Source organism: Hipposideros armiger, unplaced genomic scaffold (assembly GCF_001890085.2).
Source record: "Hipposideros armiger isolate ML-2016 unplaced genomic scaffold, ASM189008v1 scaffold_490, whole genome shotgun sequence".
Taxonomy (NCBI): domain Eukaryota; kingdom Metazoa; phylum Chordata; class Mammalia; order Chiroptera; family Hipposideridae; genus Hipposideros; species Hipposideros armiger.
The window spans coordinates 913612-920955 of NW_017731840.1; positions in this window are offsets into that span (position 1 = coordinate 913612).

Genomic DNA, 7344 nt, shown 5'->3' on the forward strand with positions numbered 1-7344 from the left:
CGCGCGCGCGCGCGCGCGCGCGCGCGCGCATGTGCGCGCTGCCCTGGAAATCAATCAGGACCAGATGTGCACATGCACCACAGGATGGATGGGTCCGGATGCTTACTTTTCTCTGCTCACCTCATAACACAGCTGCTCCTTTCTTTTAGTGCTGGCCATCTGTGACTTGGTGACAGTGAAGAGGTCCTGCGTTGTCAGTGCCTCCATCTGGCTGCATCATATATAAAATTGGCTACCTGAGTTTTGTCCTCAGTCAACTGTGGGAAAATACCAACTGCTTCTACAAAAGTGCGTTAAAGACAGATGTCCTCAGTTATTGCCCTGGAGAAAGGATTGCTCATTAGAAATGTGGTAAGAATGAGAAGTGATAATTAGGACATATCTTATTCTTTTTATCTCAGAAATTGGCAACAAATTTCTTAATGCCTCCTTATCCTTATGTATTTCAATTTGGAAATTTAAAGCTTTCTTTGGAAAGAACTCATGGGATGGAGTTTAGAGTTGGGAGGAGGTTCCCATTAAGTAGAATAATTAACTTATTAGAGACGGAAGAAAGAGAGAGGTTACCTGGCATGATTAGCCTTTTCCACTCCCCCCTATTGCATACGGGAAAAAATAGAAAGTCAAAATTAGAAATACTTATTAATAATATTTATTGCAGTTTTACATATAGATTCAGGGAAAATATAGTACAAATAAAATGTTTGTACACACTACATTTACTCTTTCATCTTTAACAGACTGTCAATTTTATTAATAATTTCAAAGCAACTTATGCGGCTATACATTTCTTTTCCAGTGGTTACCATATTCATCCTCTTTGTGAGATATGAGCATCTCATTTTTCAAAATCTGTTCCCACTTGTGCCATTAGGTCATTATGCAATTGTGTGAAAAATTTTTTCTCATTTATATCTATCCTCACTTTCATTATTATTATTCTATTGAAAATTATTTATTCTTATTTAGTAAGATTATGGAGAGAAAGAAATTAAAGAAGATACAAATAAATGTAAACATATACCATACTCATGGATAGGAAGAATTAATATAGTTAAAATGTCAATATTACCTAAGGCAATATATAGATTCAACACAATCCTTATCAAATTACCCATGACATTTGTCACAGAACTAGAATACATAATCCTAAAATTTATATGGAACCATAAAATACCCCAAATAGTCAGGGCAACCTTGAGAAATAAGAACAAAGTGGAAGGTATAATGCTACCTGACATCAAACTATGCTACAAGGCTATATAGTAATCAAAACAGCATGGTACAAGCATAAAAACAGACACATGGATCAATGGAAGGGAACAGAGAGCTGAGAAATAAATCCACACCTATATAGTCATTTAATCTATGACAATGGAAGTAAGAATTTACATGAGGTAAAGACAGCCTATTTAATAAATGGTACTGGAAAAACTGGACAGACACATGCAAAAAAAAATGAAGCTGAAACACCTTCTTACGCCATATACAAGAATAAAATCAAAATGGATTAAAACTTAAAAGTAAGACCCGAAACTATAAAACTCCTAGAAGAAAATATAGAAAATAAATTTGCAGACATTACCCTTAGTAATATTTTTACTAATATAGCCCCCTTGGGCAAGGGAAACAAAAGAAAAAATAAACATATGGAATTACATCAAACTAAAAAGTCTTTTTCACAGCAAAGAAAACCATCAATAAAACAAAAAGGCATCCTACTGAATAAGAGAAGATATTTACCAATGATACATCTGATAAGGAGCTAATATCCAAAATTTATTAAAAACTCAACAACTCAACACCAAAAAAACAAACAACCCAATTTAAAAATGGGCAGAGGACATGAAGAGACATTTATCTAAAGGGGATGTACATATGGCCAACAGACATGAAAAAATGCTCAACATTACTAAACATTAGAGAAATGCAAATAAAAAACACAATGAGATTTCAATCAGTCTGGTCAGAATGGCTATCATCAATAAATCAACAAACAACAAGTGCTGGCGAGGATGCAGAGAAAAGGGAACCCTTGTGCACTCTTTGTGGGATTGCAGCTTGGGGCAGCCACTATGGAAAACAGCATGGAGGTACCTCAAAAAGTTGACAATGGAGCTACCTTATGACCCAGAAATTCCATTCCTGGGTATTTATCCAAAGAAATTCAAAACTCTAATTAAAAAAAGTACATGCACCCCTATGTTTATTGCAGCACTATTCACAATAGCCAAGATATGGAAACAACCAAAATGCCCATCAATAGACGAGTGGATAAAGAAACTGTGGTACATTTATGCAATGGAATATTACTCTGCCATGAAGAAGAATGAAATCTTACCATTTGCAACGACATGGATGGAGCTAGAAAATATTATGCTAAGTGAAATAAATCAGATGGAGAAAGACAAATACCATATGATTTCACTTATATGTGGAATCTAAAGAATAGAATAAATGAACAAACAAAACAGAAATGGACTCAGAGATATAGGGGGAAAAAAAGATTATGTAGGGTGCCAGATGGGCACTGGACTTATCACGGAGAACACTTCATAAATGGTGTAGATGACTGACCACTGTGCTATACACCTGAAGCTGAAGCTGAATAAAATTGTACTTCAACTATCATTTATATATATGTATATATATAATATATATGTATATATATTTTATATATACATATATATATAGTCATGGGACATGGAGTACAAGAGAGGGAATATAGTCAATGGAATTGTAACAGCTATATTCTATGTCAGGGGTGTATTAGATTGAGGGAGTTATCACTTTGTGAGAGGTGTAAATGTCTATTACATTGTTTTGTATACCTGAAACTAAAAATAATAAAATAATAAAAAATAAATGTGGTAATTTTCTTTTTAAAATATAATATTTATTATACTGAAAAATTGGATACAACTTAAACTGCTAACAATGGAAAATTAGAAATATAATCAAGCATTTTGGCATTATTCATGCTTTTTGTTTGTTTCTGTTCTTTTTAGATGAGGTGTAACATACATTCATTCAAGTGTACAAAGGGAACTGATATCAAATGTACAGCTCTCTCTGTACATTTGTATATGTGTAATATATGTATATGTATATATACTTATGTTATATATATACACGTAATATGTTGTATATATTGTAGAAGTATAATATACGAGGTCTGACAATTAAGTTCAAGAACTTGTTGCAACGATGTTGCTAACCTTTATTGATAAAGGGATTATTTATTATGAATTTGTACCACTGGAAAAACAGTTAACCACTTTACTATTTGGAAGTGCTGAAAAGGATGCAAAAACCTTTTCGCCAACAATTCATGGCTTTTGCATCACAACAATGCACTATCTTACACGACACTGTTTGTAAGGGAGTTTTTAGCCAGTAAATAACTGTATTGGAACACCCTCCCTACTCACCTGATCTGGCTCCCAGAGACTTCTTTTTTTACTTGAAGATAAAGGAAATACTGAAAGAAAGACATTTTGATGACATTCAGGACATCAAGGGTAATACAACAACACCTCTGATGACCATTTCAGAAAAAGAGTTCCAAAATTGCTTTGAAGGGTGTACTAGGTGCTGGCTTCTGTGCATAGCTTCCCAAGGGTAGTACTTCACAGGTGACCATAGTGGTATTCAGCAATAAGGTATACAGCACTTTTTCTATAATGAGTTCCCAAACGTAATTGTCCGACCTTGTACATATATGTTATATACACATGTGTATCTTATAAGTATAAACATGTAACAGCAACCTAGACCAAGATATAGAACATTTAATCTCTTCAAAGGTTTTCCTGCATGTGTCCCAGTCTAGATACCCCTTCTTTCAAATATAACGCCTATTCTGACTTCAATCACTATTGACTAGGTTTTCCAGTTGGTAACTGTCATAGTGTGAACAACTGACCACTGAAATCTAATGAGAAATTAAGTTGTGTTGGGGCAAGGCTGCAGCTTTAGTTAGACTCAAACTCTATTTTCTTTTTTTAACCTTATTGAGGCATATTTTACATATTATATGATTAACTCATTTCTATACATTTCAATAATAAATATAAGAATTTATTTCTGGACTTTCTATTTTATTTTATTGATCTATATTTCTATCTTGATGATGCCACTTTAAAAAATAAATTTTGAAATCAAAAAGTGAAAGTCTTCCAACTTTGTTCTTATTTTTTGTATTGTTTTGGATATTCTAGTTTTGTTTTTTTTTTGTATATCCATAAGAATTTCAGAATCTCAGTAGGGGCTCCAGGATTCTTGGTCTGCAATCCTTGGGATAGAGCTTCCATCCTATGAGTAGGATCTTGTTGGAAGAAGGGAGCTTCTGATCTCTAAGCCACACTCACCTGAAATTTATCCTCTGCAACATTAACCTGGGTGGTGGTGGTGGTGTTGATGGAAAATGGTGGTGACCTTATCTTTCCACGGAATTACTGTAGCCTTTGGTGGGGAGCTGGGGAAGGAGTCCCACCTCCTTGGCCACAGCTGCCCTCACGGATGTGACCTGGGGACAGAGAAAGAAGGAGTGCCTGTGGCTCAAGTCAGTGTTAGAACAGACTATTACTGTTCTAAGTATGATTTAGTAGATTTGCTTGAATAACATTTTTTCATTTACTGTATGCCTTAACAACAATTTTCCAGAGACTTAAATGATTGCTTTTAAAAATACTTTTCAATAGTTGTGATGGTTTCACTGGGGAACACGTATGTAGAACTCCTTACACCACCATTCTGGAGGAGAGATAATATATTTGAAAATGTCTGACCTGGCACATAATGTCAGTTTTCCTAGTGTAACGGTGATCCTATATCTTCTATTTTGAGATTTAAACCTCTGGTGTATTTTGATTTGACAGTGTGGTTTGGTTTGGGACTTTTTGAAAGTTTTTCTTCTCTTTTCTTCCCTCCCATCCGACCAAGCCTTTATGATCCTGTTTACTATACATTTACTATACATACAAGTTTCAATGGTTTTGTTTGCTTCAAACTGTGTGCATGCCTGGCCCAGTGACTTGGGAGGGGTTTTTGCATCTTTATGGGACCCACTGCTGTCCCCAGAGCAGGCCAGCCTCTGGAAAGCTCCCTTTTCCTGGAGTTGCCTGACCAACTTCTCCTTTCCTTTGTTCTGCCTCTCCTTGCAATACTTTTTTGTTTGTTTGTTTGTTTTTAGCCAAGCCATCCTGCCACCTATTGGCAGCTCAGCAGCAGCTCAGCTCGGACTGGGAATTGAACCGCTGTTGCTCAGAGCTCGCACTCTTGAGCAAGCTCTTAACCAACTGAGCCACTCAGCCAGCGCATTACTTTTCGGTGGTATTAAGAGCAGGAAGGCAGTCTTTGTGACAAGGAGTCCACTGTCTTCCCCTAATGGTGCCATTTTGGAATAAAACCTGCTTTTCTTTCCACCAACCTTGCCTCTCAAGTTTTCATTTTCATGTAGAGAGCAGCTGGATTTTTTTGTGTGGTAACACTATGAGAGCTTTTGAAATTTTTTATATGGATAATATAAAATCATATATTATCACATTGCAAATGACTTAGTATGTGACTTTCTCAAAATTAAAAACTTTTGTGCAACAAAGGACACTCTCAACAGAGTGAAAAGGCAACCCATGAGATGGGAGAAAATATTTATAATTATATAGCTGATAAGGGATTTACACCCAGAATATCTAAAGAACTCCTGCAACTCAACACAAATAAACAACTCAATTTAAAAATATTCAAAGAAGGGTCGGCCGATTGGCTCAGTTAGTTAAGAGCTCGCTCAAGAGTTTCTGCTCTGAGCAACAGCAGTTCGATTCCCAGCCCGAGCTGAGCAGCCACTGAGCTGCCAACAGGTGGCAGGATGGCTCAGCTTAAGAAAAAAAAATGAAACATATTCAAAGAACTCCATATATAAGTGAAATCATATGTATTTGTCTTTCTCTGTCTGATTTAATTCATTTAGCATAATAGCCTCTGGTCCATCCATGTTGTTGCAGATGGCAAGATTTTATTCTTTTTATGCCTGAGTAATATTCCATTGTACATATGTACCACTTCTTCTTTATCTATTCATCTATTGATGGAGTTATATTCAGAACTTAAAAATAATAATAAATAAATAAATAAACAAACAATAAAAACAGAAACAAACTCATAAATATAGAGAGAACATTTTGGTGATTGCCAGATGGGAGGGTGGTTGGGGGGATGGGTGAAAAAGAGGAAGGAATTAAGAAGTACAAATTGGTAGTTATAAAAACACTACATAAATTATATAAATGTCTAACCACTACACTGTACACCTGAAATTAGTATAAAATAATATTGAATGTCAACTGTAACTGAAAAAAAATTTTTTTAAAGTCATGGAGATGTGAAGTATAGCATAGGGAATATAGTCAATAATATGATAATAACTATGTATGGTGTCAGATGGGTACTAGATTTATCAGGGTGATCTCTTTGTAAGTTATATAAATGTCTAATCACTATGTTGTACACATTAAAATAATGTAATATTGTATAAGTGTAATTGAAAAAATAAAAATATATTTAAAATATTCAAAGGACTTGAATAGACTTTCTCCAAAGAAATATCCAAATAGACTATAAACAAATAAAAAATAATCAACACTATTGGTCACTGAAGAAATGCAAATCAAAACCACAGTGAGATGCCACATCATATCTACTAGGATGGTTATAAATAAACAGAAAATAAGTGGATGTGGACACATTGGAACCCCCATACATTGTTGGTGGAACTGTAAAATGGTACAGCCACCATGGGAAACAGTTTGGTGGTTCCTCAAAAAGCTAAACATGGGATTTCTTTGTGATGCAGCAAATTCACCTCTAGGAATACACACACCAAAACTGAAAACAGGGAATCTAACAGATGCTTATATGCCAACGTTCATTATGGCATTATTCACAATATCCAAAGGTGAAAGCTAATCAACTGCCCATCAAGAGATAAACTGATAAATATAATGTGATATATAGATAGATAGATAGATAGTTAGATATAGATATAGATATAGATATAGTATATATATGCAATGGAATTTTATTCAGCCATAAAAACTGAATGTATAATTTCTGATACAAGCCAAAATATGAATAAACTTTGACACATTTTGTCAATTGCTATAAGCCAGACAAAAAAGGGGAAATAAGAGTATGATTCCTGGGCCGGCCGAGTGGCGCGACGGTTAAGAACTGGCTTGGGACACAAGAGGACCCCCGTTCGGATCCCACATATGAGGGCCAGTGACACTGCCCTCCACAGCTAAGATGCTGAACAACAGCTCAACCTGGAGCTGGGCTGCCCGT